At 35.7% G+C, this 15,630-nt stretch overlaps 1 protein-coding gene across 1 annotated transcript in view; it reads left to right on the top strand.

The window, feature by feature from the left end:
- Positions 1-15,630, top strand: part of LOC116513248 (polypeptide N-acetylgalactosaminyltransferase-like 6) — a 609,679-nt gene that overhangs the window by 176,333 nt on the left and 417,716 nt on the right. The gene's annotated exons all lie outside the window — the stretch shown is intronic.

The following is a 15,630-nucleotide window of genomic DNA, read 5'->3' as shown; positions in this document are numbered from 1 at the left end:
GGGATTAAAATAATCATTATTTTGGTATTTCCAAAATTATCAGAACTACAAGAGGTAGAAAAAATAACTTTCATTTAAGTGTTCATATATAAGATATATGACCATGGATACATTCATGAATAAATGTTTGATTCTCATTTGGGAAAGACCTTGGTTCTGAAAAGTTCCATGATGTTCTGCTTGGGAATTCTACTGGTTTACCAGATCCACTTCACACACCCCAAAACACTATTTTTGTTTAAGTTCACATCTCTCAATATCAGGATGACTTTAGGACAGGCTGTACATTACCAATCCAAAGCACATTTCCACCAGGCAAGTAAATTCAGACCAACAGTAATGCTTTCAAAGCAAAGTTAATAGAGCTGATTATAAATACAGCATAACACTCTCAGAAGATGAAGGTGTGAAGTTGTCCATATATCATCTTAATGGAAACATTTGCTACAAGGCGACATGGCACAGTCCTTTCATATTTCATGAATTCTATTTCCTTGGCTTCAAAATGCTAAATGTACCAAGAACAGCAATTGAATATTCATAGGTTCTTGGGACTTCTTTGACAGTTGACAATTGGAAAAATAGCTTTATCCAGCACACAGTATGAAGGAAGGGAGGGAGGAAGGGATAGTTACGGTTTAATGATCCCTTATTTACATGCTGGTTTTCCTCCTTTTGTCTTCAATGCAATAACTCTAATTGTTATTCTCAACTGTTGATGTTATAAGAGTGTGTGTCCCGTCTGCAGTATATTAATGGGTGGATATTATGGCTCTGCAAAGCTTTAATGAGAAAATCTGATTCTCAGATTATGTTGTTGAAACATATTCCTCAAGTGATACAGTAGGTTTTTTTTCTTAATGGATGACAGTGAAGGGGTTACTCTGCTTTAGCTGTTTCTCTTGCTCTTCTGAGTCCTCATATGCTAAAGCCCCTTGCCTAATTACGGTAATTGATTAGCTCAAGTAATCCCATCTTGATGGCATGTCACTTGAAGGAATAAAGAAGGCTGTCTGAAATGAAATATTGCGATACTAAAGATTGTTCTATATACTTTGTATATTCTGTACACACACCAGAGGTGGGTTCCTACCGGTTCGCACCGATTCGTCAAATCTACCGAACCGGTTAGAAGAGGTTCCACCAGTGGAACCGGAAAGCAGGCCACACCTACAGAAGAGGTTCCAAAAATTTTTGAAACCCACCACTGACACACACACACACAAACACACACACACATACATCTATGTTATATGCTTTTCTTTGTTTTCTAAATCATAAATCAATAGATAATGGTTAATTTTTCTGCCTTTCTAGCTTGTGAACTATAATTTATTTATTCAGTATTCTTTTTGGGCAGATCAAATCTTACCCAGCCTTGCATCCTTCCGAGGTGGGTAAAATGAGGACCCAGCTTCTTGGGGGCAATATGCTGACTGTAAACCGCTTAGAGAGGGCTGTAAAGCACTATGAAGTGGTTATATAAGTCTAAGTGTTATTGCTACTGCTATTTTTCTGCAATTCTGGGAAAAGTGAGAGTGGGAATACATGTGAAACTCTGTTCTGAATCTAGTTTGAAGTCTACCATCTGTTGAATTGAATGCCTGAAAAAATCTTAAATATTTGAGGTCTACTTCACCTATATTTATGTATGTCTTTGACCCACATTAGTACAAAAATGACAATAGTCTCAGTAATTTTGAAAAGGGTAATTGCTATGATGTGTCCCATTCACCAGTGAAGGCTATAGAAGCAGCATTTCTCATGTAATCCAGGCTAATGGATTGAGTTTCTGTAATTAAGATTCTCCTTATTTATTGTGATATCTTTCCCATAAAGATAGTGGGGCATGGTTTTTGTAATAGTTTTGCTGTATTTGCTTATGTTGCCTTAAATGAACATATATCTCTGAGGCTGAATTCCTAGCTGACTTGTAGTCACTCTCATAGTAAAGTTTAAAATACAGGTAAATTAGGCGCTGAGCTGGGGCGGCAGCTTGCATGTTCGCAGAGAGGATCCGCGTGCCATAGGTTTGCCATCACAGCCCTAGGCTCTTCTTTAGGGCTTTCCACGATCCAATTAAAAGCAGGGATGATCAAAGAAAAAAAAGGCATCTTTAAAATTCAGGCTTTGATACTAAATTTTAGTAATGTTTGTTAGCAGGAAAGAAAGCTTGGGCATCAAAACTGTGTGCAGATTTGAAATATAAAAATAGCTAAATTTCAATACATTCTGACTTAATACTTAGTCTAACCAGATTAAGTATTAAATCAGAATGTATTGAAACGTAGCTATTAACGTACACATATAAAATATATAAGTAACATACATATATAAAATGTATGCCATACTTTTCAGTTAATACATGGATAAACTCCTTAAAAATTATGTGTTACATTATCTTCATATTTAATATCTATTAATTACAAACAACAACATAATTAAATATAGATTCTAAACCGTGATATTTAAATTAACAGTACAGCAACTACAAAAACCATATAAAATATGGAAGCTGAGACACCAAAAATCTCCTGATTTGTACAAAGTTCGATCGCTTCGCTTTATTATCATTGCACATGGCACAAACAGTGGTGGGATTCAAATAATTTAACAACCGATTCTCTGCCCTAATAATTTCTTCCAACAACCAGTTCACCAAACTGCTCAAGTTAACAACTGGTTCTCCCGAAGTGGTGCGAACTGGCTAATCCCACCACTGGGTACAACAAAATATATTTGAACATGTTTCTAGATACAATACTAAAAAATAGCATTGTCTCTATAAATAACTCTTTACTTTTACGTTTCTGTTAAATTCATTTCTTTAGATTAACTTTCAGAGATACTTCAGTGAGATTGTCAATGTTTGATTATGCTGTGAATTATTTTAGAACTGGGCACTTTAATTCTCACTTCCCTTCATCTTGTCTCTTAGGATTTTTTCCTTCTGTTAATGATATTATCTCTTGGCCCTGTCTTTTCTCTTTTACCAATCTTTCATTTTTAATTCAGACTAATTCTTAGAAAAACACTTGTATTTGAGTCATATACTAATCCTTCAAAATCCTGACTTTGGACGACTGTGACAATATTTGATATGTAAAATTGGATTTGCAAAGGAAAGATCTACTGATGTGGATGTACTTTTTCCTTTTGTGCTATACGTTGTTGAGGCAAGGGTGGTGATTATGTTTTTAGTCCTTGCACATTGTATAGAGTCATTTTATACATGGGAGGCCATGATAAGCATGTAAACAAATAAAATTGCTCCTCTGCAGGATTTGCTTATTATAAAATAATTTCCACAGTAGAAGTAATAAATCACAAAAATTGTCCTTATAACAAAATTAATTGTTGACATACATCTGACATTGTTCTACCCATTACATCTGGATTACACTAGAATTTCATAGGTGTGTCTTTTTTGTATATGTGTGAATGAGTTAACATTTATAAAGTAAGCATTAGAATGTACCAATTACTAATTTTATATTTGACCTTTGACATTTTGTGAAAATTAAAGAATTTGAAACTAGTAGGAACCCACCCCTGGATGAGATGGTTAGATAGTGCCGTCAACACAACAAACATGAACTTTGGCAAGCTCCAGGAGACAGTGGAGGATGGGGAAGGGGGGGGAGATGTGGTATGATCCACGGGGTCACAAAGAGTTGGACATGACTTAGCAACTGATCAGCTTAAACCATTAAGTTCACCACATTGCGTTGAAAAGGGATACAAATTAAACAGTACCAGGCAAATGGTTATCCATTCCCTACATAAATATATCCAATGAAAGGAAGTTCACTACCTCTTTGGCTAACTTGTTCCGTTTTCCAGACACTGTTACAGCTATGAGGGTTTTAGTAACATTTATTCTGAGAGTGCTTTCTTGTAACTTGAATCCATTATTCAGTGGCATGAACAAAAGAGAACAGCTCTCTATTTTCTTTTAATGTAACATATTTTCAAGTATATGAATAGTTCTATCATATCCTTTCACAAATGCCTTTTGTTTGAGACTAAACAATCTCAAGTCTAATTTGCTCATCAACTTTGTTGCACTTTTATGTGTCTCTTCAAGTTTTAAGAACCATTTTAAGAGTAATGCTTAGAATTGAGCACATTTCTTGAATGAAGACTGAGAAAAGCAAAATACAGTTGAGTGATTATTACCCATTAGTTGACATTATATTTCTTTTAAGTCATTTTGACATTGCATTTCCCTTTTTTGCAATCACACTGTATTGCTGATGATTCTCATTTGATTCCTCATTTGATTTTTCTACTGCATTTTTTTTATTCTAGAGAGGGGAATTTCATGCATGTAGATGACATGTCCTGCCACCCGGTTATCTACTTGGCTGAAATTTCTTTCTCTTGCATAATGTTTATTATGCATTCAAAGACAATATCATGTAAAGCCTATAGAGTTATTTATTTTCCTTAGTTTTGATTGATATGCATGCTCCTTCCTCAATTGTAGTTTCTAGATCACCAGATCACCTGGAAATTTTCTGCATTGTCCCAACTCATTATGAGGACATGAGGGCTATTGACCTTTACACTAGAAGAGAGTTTCCTTCAAATCTAACTGCTAAACTCCATGTTTCATTTAGCATATGAGTCATGTTTATTATTCAGACAAGTGTACTGATCTTTATGGAAGTGACTAAATGACGAGAAAGGTAGTGTAGTGTAATAACTTAAACTAAATTACTTTTTTGAGTTATGAAAAATAAATGAAGGTTTACCTTTAACCCCAAATAGAGTGAACTTACATATTGGTAATCAATAAGTCATTAATCATCAGAGCAGATATATGATGTACTTAGCAAGGTATGTTATAAGTCATCAGCCGAGATCCTTCTTTGCCAATGGCAGCTTCTGACCTTTCTTATAAAGTCTTATTACTGCAAAGATTGTTGATGCGACCTGGACACAAAAATAGACATTGGAAGAGGACAAGATTTTACTGTGTATTGTAGCTGTCTGTGTAGTCCACTGGGACAGCAAAGGAAAATGCTAAAAATGCATTTTAAAAGTTAAAAGCCTGAGGTCCTAGAAACCAAAGGGCATAATACACATATTATTAGGGCAGTCACCCAAAACAGTTGTTCTTAGCATTAATGCTGAGTATCATAAATGACATATCTGTAACGATCTATTTAAAAACATAATTTTGTTCAGCATTTACTTCTAAATGCTGAACAAGATTGAGATCTAACTTTCAATGTTCTTCATGATTTAATAGTGAAGAGAATAACATTCATCAATATCAAGGAATGATCTGAGTCATTTCCATTTGATTCAAAAAGTAGCCATCTGCATAGAGGACATTCTTATGTTCCCAATTGCAACATCAGGATGCTTTCTTTTGTCATATCTTTATGAATTTGCTTTTTCTCATCTTCACAATCAAGTTAATCTAAGAGTCATCTTAGCTGTTGCAATTTTAAATTGGTGTTTTCTTTCAGCAATTTTTGCCATAGTGACTACTTAGCATGCTTTACTGATGCAGTGATGACTATGAGGGAATACACAGAAAGATTACATAATTATCTTGACTCTACAATTTAGGATTAAAAATTTACCGGGAAATAATTCTAAATCTTGTCATTGGAATGGGAATGTTGATGATTCCACTGGGATTGGGAACAAGCGCTTAACATCCCAGGCATGACTGTCACAGAATCTGCATGTGTAAGAAGGGTAATCATATCTTCTAATAGTGATTATAAGCAAAAGATGTGATTTTGGGTGACATACACTTACTATGGTCAATTTATAAAATCCTATCCAATGTATAGGATGTTGGGATTCATCTAAGCCACCACTGCATGTGCATAGTCTATTCTGCTCCTATTACAATATATCAGAATTGTCCATTGTAAATAAATTAATAAAAGCTAATATTTTGCTTCTTGTTTAAATGAAACTCTAATAATGGAATTCTTCAAATTGTATGAAAATCTTCCCATGTAGCACAAAAGTATTCTAAACTCTTTCTCTTTGTTAAGAATGCAACAGGGAACATTTTGTATACTTAATACTTTTAGGGAATATTTTGTACACTTAATACTTTTCATTTCAGTGTTTTGCTGCCTAGACTTACTTGACTTAATACAGATACTAATATGATTCTCACAGAATATTCATAACCCTACATGGAAGGTGGAGTATTAGGTAATTCAGAATAGAAGTTGGAGTTGCCCATACATTACCAAATAGCTTGCCTTGTGGCCTCTTTTGCAGAGACACTACATGATAGTTTGTGCAGGTGATAGCCAATACTGTGTTCCTCTTGCCATTAAAACCCCCTTGAGTCTGGGGCTGGGGCTGCAGTGACAAATCCTAGTGGCCTTGTTATCATGGCTAGTAGGATTTGTCATTGCAGCTGCAGACTCTGCTTAATATCCTGAATAATCAAGGGGGTTTTGATGGCAAGAGGAACACAGTATTGGCATCTATTCCTCTCCAACTGTCACCTGCACAAACTATCATGTGCATGATGCAGAAATTGCCATCATGGTAAAAGTAACTTTGGTGTCTCAGTTTCTAGATTTAGGGCTAAATGCACTTAGCACAATTCTAAATTGCCTTCAGCTCTTTGCTTCAGTTCTTTGCTGGAACCCTGGGTTTGATTGGAACAGTGCTAGAGGAAGGCTGGAGGGTGACCTGATCTGCAGATTACAAAGTAAATTAGGACAATGATTAAATAAGACTTGGGAACATAGCACATAAAGGTCACTGGAGGATGTCTAGACTCAGTTTGCACAAACTCTCAAAAAATTTAACAAGCGGCTCACATGATCTCTCATAAATAAACTGTAATAGATTATTTATTTAACAGAGATACAGTTAGATACTGTAGTTAAAATGCTGATCAAGAAACCAGGAGAACTTGACTTCTAGGCAACATCTGGAGCACCATTTAAAAAACACTGGCATTGACAAAATCCCCAGTTAATTGTAACAGGCAGTTTTACTTGAAACATCTTTACATACAGTTTACATTACTTATAACACCATCAAAAAACAACATCTGCCTATACCAATTTCTTGATAGATGGACTAAAATGCCAGATCCCGTCTAAACAGTCTGACTAATTGTGTGACCAATCATAATAATAACACACATTTGGATACCTCTAAATGAAAACAACACCCTTCCAGACCATTTTGGCTTGGAATCAATCTGGATTGGGTTCCACAGCAGTATCTGCCTTTTTAATCTGAGAAACAAGCATTAAATGCTGGAAGAGTGCTTAAAATAGGACTTTCAGTCCAGTCCTCTCTACTGAAGCTCAATTTAAGCTGGAAAGAGCTGAGTTTGCCATTTATACGTTGCTTGCTCTTTCAGTTCTGAGTTCATTAAAGATTTCCCAAAGCTGCCGTTAACTAGGGATTTCATGTGGCTGTTCTTTTGACTACTTTTACTATTTTCATGGCTGCCATTTTACTTATTCCATTCAATCTTATATATAAGATCAATACACAAGGTTGCAAAATCTCGTAACTTTTTCTGGTTTAATAACAGAAAATATTAAAAAAAATATTTATCTCTATCTAAAAGGTTAAGTAAAAGTAAACAATTAGTTTCAAAGAGAGAGTCCCTAATAAGAGATCCATGTGTGCACAATACCTTTGTATGTCTAAACATTTTTGGGATTTTGTGAACGTCCAAAATACACAGAAATTCTGAAGCAAATAAATATACAATATTCTGTCGAGGTCCTTCTTCAGTTAGGTTGAATCTATCCTAAATGAATAAAGGGCACTAGATGTGATAGAAGAATCAGACTTTTATTCAAGTTTTGTTTTGCAACTCTGCACTTGATGCTGCAACTAAGAATCATGTGCGTCTCTTTACTATGTTGAGTTTAATATCTAATAAGTAGTTTCCAATTTAACTGAGTGACCCAACAGTTTTCACTCTTCATTACTTACATTCTCAGCAACCTTCTCTGAATGCTCGACAGCAGCACCATTGAGACAGCTGGACTCAAATTTACTGTATTTCCTATTCAAGATTCATTCATATGTGTTTAAACAGAGTCTTATTAATTTTATTGGTACGGAATTATGTTCAGAAATATATTAACAGAAATATATTAGGGACTTGAGATGCTCATTACACTTGAAATTAAACATTTGTTTTATGAAAAATAGCATAATATGTACCATTATCTAAACAATAAAATGATGTATTAGTTGATTTTTGCCTTTTGATTAGCTGATTTTGACTGCTGTTTTTTTAAGTAAAAGTCAAAGGTAAAATATGTATTTTTGGCTATAAGTTACAGAGCAAATTATTTCTGGGGCAATCTATATATGTGATAAGAGGAGATATTAAAATTTCTTATATATTGATTTTTAGATGTTGGGGAAATAACTGCACGATCAGCACAAAGGTGATCTAAGTAAAGTGCTGATGCTGGTGAAAGTCTAAAGTGCAGGAACCATGACAAGACAGGATTTAATCGAGTTTTGTTCTGCCAGAAGTGTACTATACTTTTTATTTTTATAATAATGGTTTTGTCTGTAGTACATTTTATTATAATCTTGATGTTGTGAATATTTAGATTTTATTTGGCTCTTTATAATAATGCATTTATTAAAATTCAAGAATGAATATTTATATTTCTTACTCCGTAGATATGCAGCCTATAAAACATATAGAAGTGGCTGCCACATATTTAGTAAAACCACCAATTGGATAAATCCAATAGTATTTACTTAGAATAACTGTTGTTTTGGAGATTGTACATGATATGCTATAACCCTAACCCTGACCCTAAATCAGAGAGGGTTCGCAACTTGGGAGTCCTCCTGGACTCACAGCTATCGTTTGACCACCATTTAATGGCTGTGACCAGGGGGGCATTCGCCCAGGTTCGCCTGGTGCGCCAGTTGCGACCCTACCTGAATCGGGAGGCTCTCACAACAGTCACCCGGGCCCTTGTGACCTCTAGGCTGGAATACTGCAACGTGCTCTACATGGGGCTGCCCTTGAAGAGCATCCGGCGACTTCAGCTAGTACAGAATGCGGCCGCGCGAGTGATTGCGGGTGCACCTCGGTTCACCCGCATAACACCTATCCTCCGCGAGCTGCGCTGGCTACCTGTCGATCTCCGGATGCGCTTCAAGGTGCTATTAGTCACCTATAAAGCCCTACATGGCAGTGGATCTGGATACTTGAGAGACCGCCTTCTGCCAATTACATCCCTACGACCAATAAGATCACATAGATTAGGCCTCCTCCGTATACCATCGGCCAGCCAGTGTCGGCTGGCAACTACAAGGAGGAGGGCCTTCTCAGTAGTAGCCCCGACCCTTTGGAACGAGCTCCCCGTAGAGATTCGCACCCTCGCCACCGTCCAGGCCTTCCGCACAGCCCTGAAGAACTGGCTCGCCCATCAGGCCTGGGGACAAGGATAGTTCCCCTCCCGAATGATGAATGTATGTTGTTTACTATTTTATTATATGTCTCATCTTAATGTCTGTATTCCCCTTCCCCGATTTTATGTGAGCCGCCCTGAGTCCCCCCAGGGAAAAGGGCGGCCTACAAATATTAATAAAATCTCTAAATCTCTAAATCTCTAAATAAGAATTTAAAAATACTTTTTTAATTGGAAAAATAAATAGGACTTTAGTTCAGCAATAGTGAAGTGTATGTCCCTGAGAAACACATAAGAAGATATGGGGGCAAAATTTTCAATTGTTTTCCAGTTCTGCTGTCTTCTGATTTTAATAAGAAATTTGAACTCTTAATTTCTTGTTTGTAATTCAGTTGTTTGGTCACCTCCATCATTGTGCTTTGATGGAGTATCAACATTTTTACCAGTTTTTACTTTTAGATTATGCAATGAAAATATTAAGCTTAGTTTTGTTATTAATGTTTTCCGTGGTCAGCTGACATTTATTTCATAATTAATGATTTTTTATCTTTCTACAGTCTGAGGTGCCTTCAACAATTATTGTCCAGTATTATAATTTAAAGTCATTAATACTTTCCGATGAGTCAGATTTCAAAACAATATGTTAAAACTGAGAAAGTCATAGCCATGCCAGTATGTACCTTTGCTGTTAGTATGATACCTATGCACTTTTACACATTGTCTAGAATCTTTCTCACAAGTAGCAGATATATTACTCATTTCATCACCATTTTAGTGAACTCTTAAGTCTTGGAAAATAAAGTCTATTATTATTTGAATTTTTCTCTGTCTATTAGCACTGATTGATCTTGCTTGGTTTTTTTGGGGGGGGGATATTTAGCATCAGGCTTTTGTATAGTTACCTTTTAATCAGCAAAAAAATTCTTTAGTTTTTCTTATTTCTAGTTGTTTGCGGGATATGAAGTGATTGAAGCCACCTAAGTGACCCTGGGCCAGTCACACACTCTAATTCAGCAACAGCATGAACAAGTGTTCATCATACTTCTCTCAATACTAATTGGATGCCCTTTAACCTGAAAGGGGAGGAGAGTCATTTTCTTGGATCAAGTTGAAATGTCTTGATTGTTGATCTCCATTTGGAGTTTTTGGCAGAATACTGGAATGGGCTGCCAGCTCTTTTTCCAATTAATCATATTTATTCAGATGTCTTATTATGGCCACTCTTCTGGGCATGTACAATGTCAGTGATATAGCTCATATTTTCATTGGGGTAAAGTCTATTCACTCATTTTAGAAGAAAACAATCTGTAAAAGGAGAGTAATGAAATGTGAAAAGTTTGCACTATGTCAAAAGGACATGAGATGATGGATTTAAGTACTGGATGGTAGTTTCTGCTTCTCTGTTAGAAAAATAAACTTTGTAGAATATGAGACGTTTGCCAGTCAAATTGATTACTCGTAGAAATTGTGGATTGTCTTTCAGTGGATTTTATTTTATTTGAGGAATAGTTTTGAAGATACTTTAATTTGGATTCTGCAAAGTACTAGAGATTGGTTAAATGGACTTTCCAACCCAGGATTCTATACCTATAGCCAACATAAATTGCAATCGGTACAAGCAATATTCTGTCACTGTTTTTTATTCTTCATCAGCAATACTTCTCTAATATTAGATTGAACTACCAAAATGTTCCAGCTATAGTAATTCCAATGCATCTGGACAGCTTGTTTATACATCTTGAGTACTTATCTCTTTGTAGATCAAAAACCCTCCATATAGAATCCATTATGTCTCATGACATATTTCTTTATATCTATACATTGTTGCAGAAATGGATCACTTAAAACTTTCTCTAGTAATAACTGTAGGAAATACAAATCACTGAGTTGTAAATTCCACAGCTCCCAGATACATAACACAATATTGCTGGACCAGAGGAAAGCTTTTAATACTATATTTCTCCCATAAATGTAAAGCAAAGCATACAATAACATTAACAGCACCAAATGACTTGAAAGAATCGCTTATAGAAGATAGTGGATTGAGGTAAAATAAATTGTGCAAGAGTATATTTATGTATGAATTTAACATTAAGTTTTGAGCAATATTTCAAAGTGAGAACATAGCCATGAGAAGAATTATCTCTCTTTTGATTTATTGTTGTTGAAAATTAAGATCTAGTTTTTAATTACATAGATATTTAAGATAAATCATAAATACTGAATACATACAGCTTTTATAGATATGTTTTTTTATTTTCTCTGAAAAGATATTAGTCTTCATAGCTAATAGATCCAGATTGTGACTACTGTATCATAAAGCTTTTCTCAACCTATGGCCTTCTGAAGGGCCATAGGTTGATTGGGTTATCAATCACCTACCCCAAACAAGCATCTTTAATGCATCAATATATTTATTGAATATTTTAGATTTATATTTAGTGATACACTGATACCTCAGTCCCCAAAGCATTGACCATTTAGTACCTGTTATTTCACTATAACAGTGAAAGCTAAAGGAAAATCCATTCCGGTCTTATTTTTATTGTCAGTTCCATCTTATAAGTCTACTGTTATTGCTATTATTATTATATATTTAAATATCTTACATCTGAATTATGAAGTTGTCTTCATTTAGTTGCTAAATAACATGCTGTAATACCCCAAGTAATTATAAAGTTGTTGATGCCTTTATAGAGTTTCCTTATGCATTTAACTGCTACTGTTACAACATCATCATTGTCATTATTTGGCATAAAAAGTTGACTTACTATAAGTTCTTATTACCCTTTATAGTCAGGATGATGGTCAGGAACAAAAGCTATTTACCTTTATAGTATGAGTTTTCAGTATACAAGATTTCTAAGTAATAGAGAGGTAGTACTGCCTCTTTCATGTTAGATCTAATAAATGAATAATATGAAAATTATATAATGTATGAAAATGATTTTACCAAAAACTCAAAGCGTAGACAAATTACAAAAATATGCATTTGCTTTCAGCAGCTAAAGTAATAAATAAAGGTACACTGAAAATGATAACTATATCCTTATTCCACAATCCTTTATCAGCTATAATAAAAACAGTGTTCTTCATAAATTGCAGAAGCTATTTGACAAGTAAACGGTACTACTGTATTCCTTTTGGAATGTGATGTGATAGGATATTTCATTTGAATGATAAAACTAAACTGCTTAGACTTAGTTTAAATGTTTTTTTTCTTGAGATAATATGGTTTAAAGCAAGCTTTCTCATCTCAGGTGCTTTCTAGATGTGCCAAAGCAGAAAAAAGAAAACAGGTAAGACTAAAACAACACTCATAATTGTACTAAGACATTCTATGATTAAATTGTCATTTCTCTCTGTCCCTGTCTCTCTATCTGTCTCCCTCTCCCTCTCTCCCCCCCTCTCTTCCTTCCCCTTGGTAATTCACATTATTGTACATAGAATTCTGTCCTTCCTCCCCCCCACCCCCCACAGCAATAACCTATGATATAGATTCTGTATCCTTCAGACAGGTTAAAAAGACCTTCAGATCAGGGGTGAAATGCTACCAGTTTGGGCCAGTTCACCTGAACTAGTAGTAAAAAATGCTTTAAAAATGATTTTAAAAGTTAAAAAAAAGTTCCGACAATCAGCTGTGCCGCATGATTTATATTCGCTAGAAAGAAGGAAATCCTGCTTTCTAGCATATCTAAATTGTGCAGAACAGCTGTTCCCCCCACTGTTCTACTTACCTTTTCAGACTCAGAAAAGGTTCCTTAGTGCCTGAGATGCGCATGTGCACTGGGAGTGAACTGGTAGCAGACTTCAGAACATTTCACCCCTGCTTACAATAGGGATAATGCATTCAAATAGATGATAGTATTCTGTAAAGCAAGACTAATGGACACACACAAAGCAAAACTAATTGACACCACCTTGCTATTCAGCATTTTTCCATTAAGAAGTTGATCTCAAAAGTAAGCATGTTGGTTGGTTGGTTGGTTGGTTGGTTGGTTGGTTGGTTGGTTGGTTGGTTGGTTGGTTGGTTGGAGACAGAGAGAGAGAGAGATGGTGTGTTTTCTTATGAAAAAATTATTTTATTAGTATCAATCTTTTCTAGCTTATTCAAAGCATGAAGTACTTGATTATTTAAAAACAGGACAAGAAACTTTGCAGTTGATAATAATGGAACAAATAGCATTTTTGTTTAAAACTTCTTATCGTCCCCGGAAAGAGTTAGATGCCTGGATTTTCAGTGGAAGGGCCTGAGGGCAGCTTATACACAGCAAGCAAGCAGACTTCAATAAGTATGTTGTGAAGAAAAGTAATGTCATTTCTAAATCTGGTTTTAAGTTAGTTGGGTGAAATACAATAACATAAAACAAAATAAGCAAAAATAAAACAGAGAGCTTTGAACTGAGCAACAGCAAATAGGTCTTAGAACTATTGAACCTATATATAGCAGTCAGACTTGCTTGTTCCCAGTCCCACATCCAGTCTACCCTTGCCAGCTCATTCAGGACCCTTCCCTTTTTGGGAGGCATTGGGGTAAGGGAACACAACTTCAGCTGTTTTGGTGGCTAATTTGCACCAGTACTCATCCCTTCTTGCTTCTGCCACTAGGAAAAGCATGTCAGCTTTGATGTCTGGGGCTTTGATGTCTAGAGATGGCTGCACTCCTTCAGCTGCAATCAGGCTCTCTTCGGATAGTCTGTCCTCTGCCATGGTTGCCTGATTCAAGTACGTCAAGTATTGGGGGAGTGCTTGGAGAGCCCAGGATTCAGGAAACCCAGTAATCTTGATAAATTTTAAAAGTCAGATTCAGCTCTTCCAAAAGATTAATTTGTAAGCATTGAGACAAAGTTCAAAAGAAATCCAGTCATTTATTAGGAGCAACATTTGGGCATTTACTGCTGTGGAGCTGAATCTGATTTCTGGTTAATAGTGTCTGAACTTTACCTCTGTGTCTCCTCTCCCCTCAGTCTGTGTCATAAATCACATTCACCAATGAGGTTCTGCAGCAGGCTGTAAACTTTCGCGCCTCATACGCCTGCTGTAGAAATCTGAGATCCGACCCTGGTCGAAGGTATGCATAGAATTCTCCCTTCCTTCAATGTCAACTTGATAATAGGCATGGAAACACTTTACAAGTTGACACCCCTCATGTAAATTATTAATGAGGATATTGAAGAGTACTGGGCATAAGACAAAGCCTTGGGGTACCCCCTGCCTACTCCTCTCCATGTTGATGTAGATCCAATTTATCAAATGTGGTTGGTCAGCCAATTACAAATACATCTGGTGGTTATGCTGTCTAACTCATATTTTCCTATCTTATCAAGTAGTAGGTTGTGATCTACTTTATCAAATGCCCCACTGAAGTCCAAGTAAAATATATCAGCAGCATTTCTCTATACAATGTAAATTAGTTACAGTATAATTTAGTTACATTGTCAAAGAATGCAATAAAATGTGTCTAGCATGATCTGTTTTAAGAAAGCCAGGTTGGCTTCTGATTGTGACTTTCTTTGCCTCTAGGTGTTTACAGATTTGGTGCTTAATTATTTTTTATAGAATCTTCCTGGCATTGATGTCAGGCTGATAGTTAGGCTATAGTTTCTTGGATACATTTTTTTTTGAAGATGGGCACTACATCAGCTCCTTTTCAATCATCTAATAGTTTCTCAGTATTCCTGGAGTACTTTAAAAATATAGTTCAGTGGTTCTGACATCATGCCTGCCAATTCCTGCAGGCCAAGTCTGCAGGTCTTAGTTCATTTTGAACTTTAGCTTTCCTGACTTCCACTTTTCAGGTTTGGGCTCTTTGCTGATATTCTACCTTATTTATGTGGCCATTTTCTACTTTTTATCCTTGTTCTTTTTGTATTTCAGTTTATCAGAAAGATCTTTGTGCAGCTAGGCTAGTTTATTTTGAGAACTCTTTTTTATGTGCTAGACTGGGCTTTTATAATCTCACTTTTCAAAGTTTCCAAAGCTTCTTGATTGTTTTCCCCTTGAAGATTCTTATCCATGGAATCCTTGCCAAGCTGTCTCTAAATTTATTGAAATCAGCTCTCAATGTCCAAGAGTCTAATTTGACTTTGTTCTATTGCTTGTCGTTACATAATGTTGAGTTCCAATATTCCATGGTTGCTTCCCCTCCCCCCAAGATTCCTGTAACTTCAATGCCTTTTATTATTTTATCTCAGTTAATGAGAATTAAGTCCATTGTGACTGACCC

The sequence above is a fragment of the Thamnophis elegans genome, chromosome 9 (assembly GCF_009769535.1).
Source record: "Thamnophis elegans isolate rThaEle1 chromosome 9, rThaEle1.pri, whole genome shotgun sequence".
Taxonomy (NCBI): Eukaryota; Metazoa; Chordata; class Lepidosauria; order Squamata; family Colubridae; genus Thamnophis; species Thamnophis elegans.
This window is presented reverse-complemented; position numbering and strand designations above follow the sequence as displayed.